Raw genomic sequence first — 7,098 nt, forward strand, 5'->3', positions numbered from 1 at the left:
CCCCTTCCTGCAAGGCAGGGGCAATGCTACCCTGCAATGCTATCCTGCAATTGCTATCCTGCAATGCTACCCACTCCCCACCCCCAAATCCTCGCTTGTTTCTCCCAACTTGAGATAAACTGCCTGTCGTGTATTGAATTATGTCCCCTAAACAGATACGTCTTAAGTTCTAACTCCCTGTACCTGTGGCAATGTCCTTGTCTAGAAATGGTCTTTGCAAATGTAGTTAAGGGAAGGATTCTGAGATGAGCTCATCTTGGGTTTGGGTGGACCCTACCTCCAGTGAAGGGGGTCCTTATAAGAGATAGAAGACAGACACAGAGGGGAGGCCACATGAAGACGAGGTGGAGGTTGAACTGATGTGTTTACAAACCAGGAACACCAAGGATTGCCAGCAACCACGGGAAGTTAGGAGAGGACCTGGAACAGATTCTCCCTCAGAGCCTCCAGAGGGAGTCAACCCTGCCGACCCTTCAGTTTTGCCCTTCTTGCCTCCAGAATGGTGACAGAATAAGTATCTATCAGTCAGCCGTCCAGCTCTGTGGTGATTTGTTTCCCATGGCCCCAGGAAATGAATATACTTCCTGTCTCTGGACTCTCCTATCATTCCATCTGATCTTCTCCTGAGACCCATCAATTCTGACCCCACATTTTATCTTCTCACATACACGTCTGCCTTCTCCTACCAGATCTGTCTGGACCACCCTTCAGGTCTCCTGTGATCCCTTCTGGCAGGCTGCATTTGATGATAGCATTTGCAGGGTGCTGCGGGGGAGGGTTGGAGAACAGACCAGGTCATGCTCCAACAGTGACTGGAGCAGCTCCGGGGAAGGCTTGGACTCTGGAGGCCACTCTTCCCTTCCAGGTGGGGGCTGGCCCAACCCTGAGGCCTTTTTGTCATTTCAGGACTTTGGGGTGACCTCCGCCAACCTCTCTGGCACATTCCAGGCAGCACTGGGTGAGGGGCTCCTGCCTCTGTGTTTCCCATTAAAATTATTATTATTATTATTTAATTATTCTCATTATTAAAGTGCATGCCTGGATCACTATTTGAATGATTTCTTCAAGGCCTGTCTTCACCAGAATTGCAGCCTGTTAAGGTCAGAGGCCATACCTTATTTTCCTTTGAAGTTCCTCAGCCCAGTACTGATGACGTATTGACGTGCAGTGAGTATCATTTAAAGCTCTTAAGGATTTGGTCCCCAGCTAGCTTTTCTTTTTTTTTTTTTTTAAATTTTTTTTTTTTAATTTTTTTTTTCAACGTTTATTTATTTTTGGGACAGAGAGAGACAGAGCATGAACAGGGGAGGGGCAGAGAGAGAGGGAGACACAGAATCGGAAACAGGCTCCAGGCTCTGAGCTGTCAGCACAGAGCCCGATGCGGGGCTCGAACTCACGGACCGCGAGATCGTGACCTGGCTGAAGTCGGACGCTTAACCGACTGCGCCACCCAGGCGCCCCTCCAGCTAGCTTTTCAGGATCATTTTGTCTTATCTGTTCATTCTGACTGTCCCCCACCCCGCCCCCAGCCTTCCTAGTACAATCCAGTGAAGCCACTCTCTTAGTTAAGCATTAAAATGTTCCCCGCTTGGCCCCTCAAATTCACATGTTGAAACCCTAGCCCCCAGGACCTCAGATTGTGGCTTTTTGCAGAAAGAATGCATTTACAGGGGTAATCAAGTTAAAGTGAGGTTGTCAGGATGGGCCCCAATACAATATGACTGGTGTCCTTATAAAAAGGGGACATTCCTGGGGCACCTGGGTGGCTCAGTCGGTTGAGCATCTGGCTCTTGATTTCGGCTCAGGTCATGATCTCAATGGCGTAGGATCGAGCTCTGCATCAGGCTCCACACTGAATGTGGAGCCTGCTTGGGATTCTCTCTCTTTCTGTCTCTCTCTCAATCTCCCCCATCTGCCCTTCTTCCCTGCTCGTGCACTCTAAATTAAAAAAAAATTAAAAATAAAAAGATAGGGGGAAATTCAGGCACAGAGACGCACCTAGAGGGAAGGCGATGTGACGACAAAGTGGGGAGACAGCCATCTACAAACCAGGAAGAGAGGCCTGGAACAGGTCTGCAGCCTTCCAAAGGACCTAGCTCTGCCAAAACCTTGATCTTGGACTTGGAACCTCCAGAACTGTGAGACAATTAGTCTCTGTTGTTTGAGCCATGCAGTCTGTGACCCATTGTTATGGCAGCCCTAGTTGGTCCTCCTTCTCAGGGCACCCAGCCTCTCCCTCGAGCCTTTGCATATGCCGTTCCCCTTTACCTGGAATGGCCTCCCAAAGCTCAACTTCTGTTCTATGTGGCAGACTGTGCTAGGAGGCTTACAAGCATTACCTCATTTAATTCTCCCAGCAACACCGTATCTGGAAGTTCCTTTTTTTTTTTTTTAATGTTTATTTATTTTTGAGAGAGAGACAGATAGACAGAGCAAGAGCTGGGGAGGGGCAGAGAGAGAGGGAGACACAGAATTTGAAACAGACTCCAGGCTCTGAGCTGTCAGCACAGAGCCCAACGCAGGCCTCGAATTCACAAACTGTGAGATCATGACCTGACCCAAAGTTGGACGCTTAACTGACTGAGCTACCCAGGCGCCCCAGAAGTTCCTTTAAAAATAAAAAAAAAAAAAGTTTTTTTAAGTTCATGTATTTATTTTTGAGAGAAAGAGTGAGCACCCAACCATGGGAGGGGCAAAGAGAACGAGAAAAAGAATCTTAAACAGGTTCCACACCATCAGTGCAGAGCTCAACACGGGGCTTGAACTCATGAGATTATGACCTAAGCCAAGATCAAGAGTCGGACACTTAACTGACTGCACCACCCAAGGGCCCCTGGAAGTTCCTTTTCATAAAAAGAAGTGTTGCATCTGCTGGTTGGCCTATACTGACATTATAGTTGGAATTCATCCCAGTGAGTCAAAAAAGCACGGCTACATAATTTCCTGGTATCCCAGTGACTACACTGAAGGAACGGGTCAAAAGGCACAGCCATCCTTGGGTTCCATGTCCTGGCTCAGCATGACACGGGGGGAATCTCTTGGTCACCTGATTGATATTGGATGTGGTGGCACTTCCAACATTAGTAAGACAGAGCATTTTTTTGTGACTTAGAGGAAGCCATTCTGAAAACTAAAAATCTGTGACGCCCTGCTTGAAAGACTCTTACCTCACATGACACCAGGGCATCTGTGTCAGAAGGGAAGTGAATGATGTATTGTATGTCAAGGACTCAGAATGGTGTCGAGCACGTAGCAAGTACTGTGTACCTTAACTGCTGGCTGTTACTGATACCATTCTAAGACTTCCTTGCCAGGGGAGTGTGTCACAAATGTTAATTTGGGCTCCTCCCTTGTGCATGCAAGCTGATCCTATGAAGTTCATAAGGATAAAATATAAACTTTATCTAGAGTATTGCAGCAAGTGAGGGAAGGTGACACAATATTAGCCATTTCCTGCCAAGCCCCAAATCTGTGGCTACAGCCTCGCAGGACCTACTTCCTATGTAATGATGCTCAGCAAACATCTCAGTTCTTGTGCGCAACTCTAAACTTTTCAAGTAGAAATTGAACCTCTTCATGGCTGCCAAGGGAACCCTCTCCTTGGCCCCTTTTTTAGCAGGTGTGTGTATCTGCTCTACACCACAAAACTCTTCTCCACACTTTGCCATTAAGTGGTTTGCCAGAACAGTTTGAAGCAAGTAGGAAGGTTGTTGGAAATTTTCCAGTCACCCCTAAGAGACTGAGATCAGAAACTGTGATGGATGGTTCTAATATTACCATTCATCTTGGCAGTGAAGCCCATCTTTGCTGATCTGGATTTTCCCCTGCACACACACACAAAAAATAATAATAATTAGTAGCCGTCATCCATATCCCTATCTGGAATTTTACTTAAGCTGCTTTATTTCTCAATCCTTAAAACTATGTGTGGCAGCAACTCATTTATTTCCTCTCAATATTCTATACAGCAGATATAGTTGCTTCCTTAACAGTTGAGGAAACTGAAACTCAGAAATATGGGAGAATTTGTCCCCGGAAAATAGGCAAGTGTAGACAGATCTAGAACTCCAAGGTAGGTCTTCTTGGTCTCATACTCTAGACCATTTGCAAATCCCCAGAGATTTTCTCAGCCTGGGAGAACTGGAGTCAGGGTGGACCATCTAGACAGGGAGGGACAAGACTGATGAAGTTCACTGAGAGGGTCCCCTATACCTGGTCTCTCCAGATGGGTGCAATTCCTTAGAGTCTCTGTTTCTAGCTAAGGCATGTTTACAAAAGGTGACCATCAGACCTTAAGGACCTTATGTTGGGGGCAACACAGGAGCACTGCCCATGTGGGTCCCTATCTCAGATGGCTCCTGGCAGCCAACCAAGAGCACAGGTGAATATGGACAGGGCACAGAGATTAGGAGGCTTCACAGAAATTACCAGAAAGGAGCAGGAAGATTCAACTCCATTCAACACATATTTTTTGATTGCTGTTATGTGCTAGACTCTGGGCCAACAGCAAGTTCTGGGCTGGAGCTACCTGTTTCTGGGTGGGGTGGAGATGGACAGAGACCTAGCGCTGTGGATGGGTTATGAAGGTCAGTGGGGCAAAGCATGATGTCAAGGTCATAATGGACCTATATTTACGTTGCCTTCTGTTCCACACTGAAGGAACAAGCACTGCCCTTTCTGAAGTTTTTATCCCTTTGATACAGCTGACATGGACAACCATTCCCAAAGCAAAGAAGGATAATTATAATAATGCTTATGTGCATATATGTATATAACAGTGCAGACCCTTCCCTGTCGATTGTTGAATCATGGGAGGACATTTTCACGTTTTCATGTTTGTTGTAACAGTAGTGACTCAGTTAAAGGGCCAGGGTCTTCCTGAGTATCTTAATGTTGTACACCTACAGTTGAACTTAGCAGCACTCATGGAAACTCGGTGATACAAGGGTTAAAGGTCAGCATGAAGAAGAGAGCATTTCCTCCACCAGTAATGTGGTCACTGGTTTTGTCTTTGTCCTGCTCTACCTCTTTGTCCTAGGAGATTACCCCCAAGGCAGAGAGATGCAGCTTCTGTTTGAATCCTTGTAGCTCCTGGAATTCCTGGGTAAAAGACAATGAGAATTTGGTTTGTATTCTCCATTTGACTCTGAAGTACAGTGGAAATGCTCCAAGTTGAGCGAGCCCTCTCATGAGACCCCTGAGCAGCCTCAATTTAGAAGCTTAGTCCTCTTGTCTTCTTTTCTATCCATATCTGTCATTTGATTAACCATCTATTCAGTATCCAGACAGTGTTTGGAAACAAAGGACAAGCACTAGCAAACATTTCTGGATCTGTAAATGTGAGGCATGTGAGGAAGGAGCCATCAGTAGGTATGATTTTACACGACACTCACTGACACAGATGATTTGAGATTTCCTCCAGATCCCCCAGTTCCAAGTGGAGAATGGACTTGTAGTTTAGATTTGGCATACTGCCAGGGCTATGGCATCCTTAATAGAGCTGAGTGGGGACCATCCCCACCCAGCTCCCGTCTTATGCAATGACATACTCAGTGGCCAAGTGGTTTTTTTTTTTTAAGTTTATTTATTTATTTTGCTGCAGGGGGTGGGGGGAAGGCAGAGAGAGAGAGGAAGAGAGAGAGAATCTTAAGCAGTCTCTGCACTGTCAGCAGAGTCCGACATGGGGCTTGAAGCCGCAAACTTTGAGATCATGGCCTGAGCCAAAATCAAGAGGTGGATGCTTAACCAAATAAGGCACCCAGGCAGTCCAAGATATGGTCTTGTAAATACAGAGAGAGGAAAGTGAGAGGAAAGAAATGGTGTTAGAATTAGTCTTTTTAAATTCTCTCTCTTTTTTAGTGTTGTTTTTTTTTTTTTAAGTAGGCTCCATGCCCAGTATAGGGCTTGAACCTATTACCTTGAGATTGAGAGTCACATGCTCTACTGACTGAGCCAACCAGATGCCCCTCCAAGTGTTTTGATAATAAAAGCAGTAATAATAAATGAAGGTTATTGCCTTCTCCATTACTTTTTTTGAAAGCACCAAGAGTCAGCAAAAGGACATTTCCTCCCAGCTCATATTTAGGAGACTCCCAGCTTTGTTTTAGGTATAAATAAAAAGCATAATGTGATAGATCAAAAGAAAAGCAGAAGGCCAGGCAGAGAGTAAGCACTTAATAACGAAAAGAAAAACTTACGGAAGAATCGGAACTTATCAGACACTTTGAAGGATGAATAAAGACTCATGAGTACACAAGACTGTGGAAACATTCCTTCTTGACAAGGACAAACTTATAAGTTTCCGCTTCAATCTTAGCGGCTACCACCATGTACCAAAACATAATTATTGTGAAGCTGGGAAGAAACAAATTCTGAATGTGTAGGAAATAGTCATCCCAGAAGTAAGATACTTCTTGGCTTCTGAAGTCTTCTCAAGCTCTTTTTCTGTGAAGCTCGTAACTGGGATTCAACAGAACTGTGGGAAGGGGATAGTAGTGGCTTTGGCTGGGGGTGAAAGAGCAGAGTGTCAGGGGTGAGGGTGGTCCTCCCCGCCCCTGATTTAGGACAGAAGGATCGCTCCATCTAGAGGAGAGCAGACCTGAGCTAAGAGGAATGGACTGAATAGTGAGTGCAAAACAAGGGACCCATAAATATCATTTAGCCTCAGCATATTTTCAAAATATTTCAACCATCCCCAAAGCACATGGAAGCTCTAATACATAACAGTGGACTTCAATGATGCTGGGGCATCTGGAAGGCTTGGTTGGTGAGGAGGGAGAGGTTGAGGGCAGAAGAGAGGGCAGGCACAGGTCATCTTTGCAATTCTTCCATGTTTCCAAAGATTAGCAGAAGGGATTCCGCTGGCCATCTGCAAAAAGTCCAGTTATTCTGCAGGGCAGGCTGACCTGCCATCTGAAATATATGGATTTGCAACAACACTTTTCTGCTTGAAATAATAGATAAGAACTACCATTGCATTGGGTTTTCCCCTCTCACGCTGCCACCAGGGCACCTCAGGTTATTTGGACTGCAGAGATCCAGGACAAATGGCCAGTGGCATTCCCAGTTTAAGCACCAAGGAAGAAGTTGCCATACATT

General features: G+C 45.6%; 1 non-coding gene across 1 annotated transcript; it reads right to left on the reverse strand.

Annotated features, from left to right (window-relative positions):
* Window positions 1-5,889: 5,889 nt before the first annotated feature.
* On the reverse strand, window positions 5,890-5,962 carry TRNAE-CUC. Its single transcript has one exon. It is a non-coding gene; the product is annotated as a tRNA-Glu (tRNA).
* Between the last annotated feature and the right edge of the window lie 1,136 nt (window positions 5,963-7,098).

The sequence above is a fragment of the Lynx canadensis genome, chromosome B2, assembly GCF_007474595.2.
Source record: "Lynx canadensis isolate LIC74 chromosome B2, mLynCan4.pri.v2, whole genome shotgun sequence".
Taxonomy (NCBI): Eukaryota; Metazoa; Chordata; class Mammalia; order Carnivora; family Felidae; genus Lynx; species Lynx canadensis.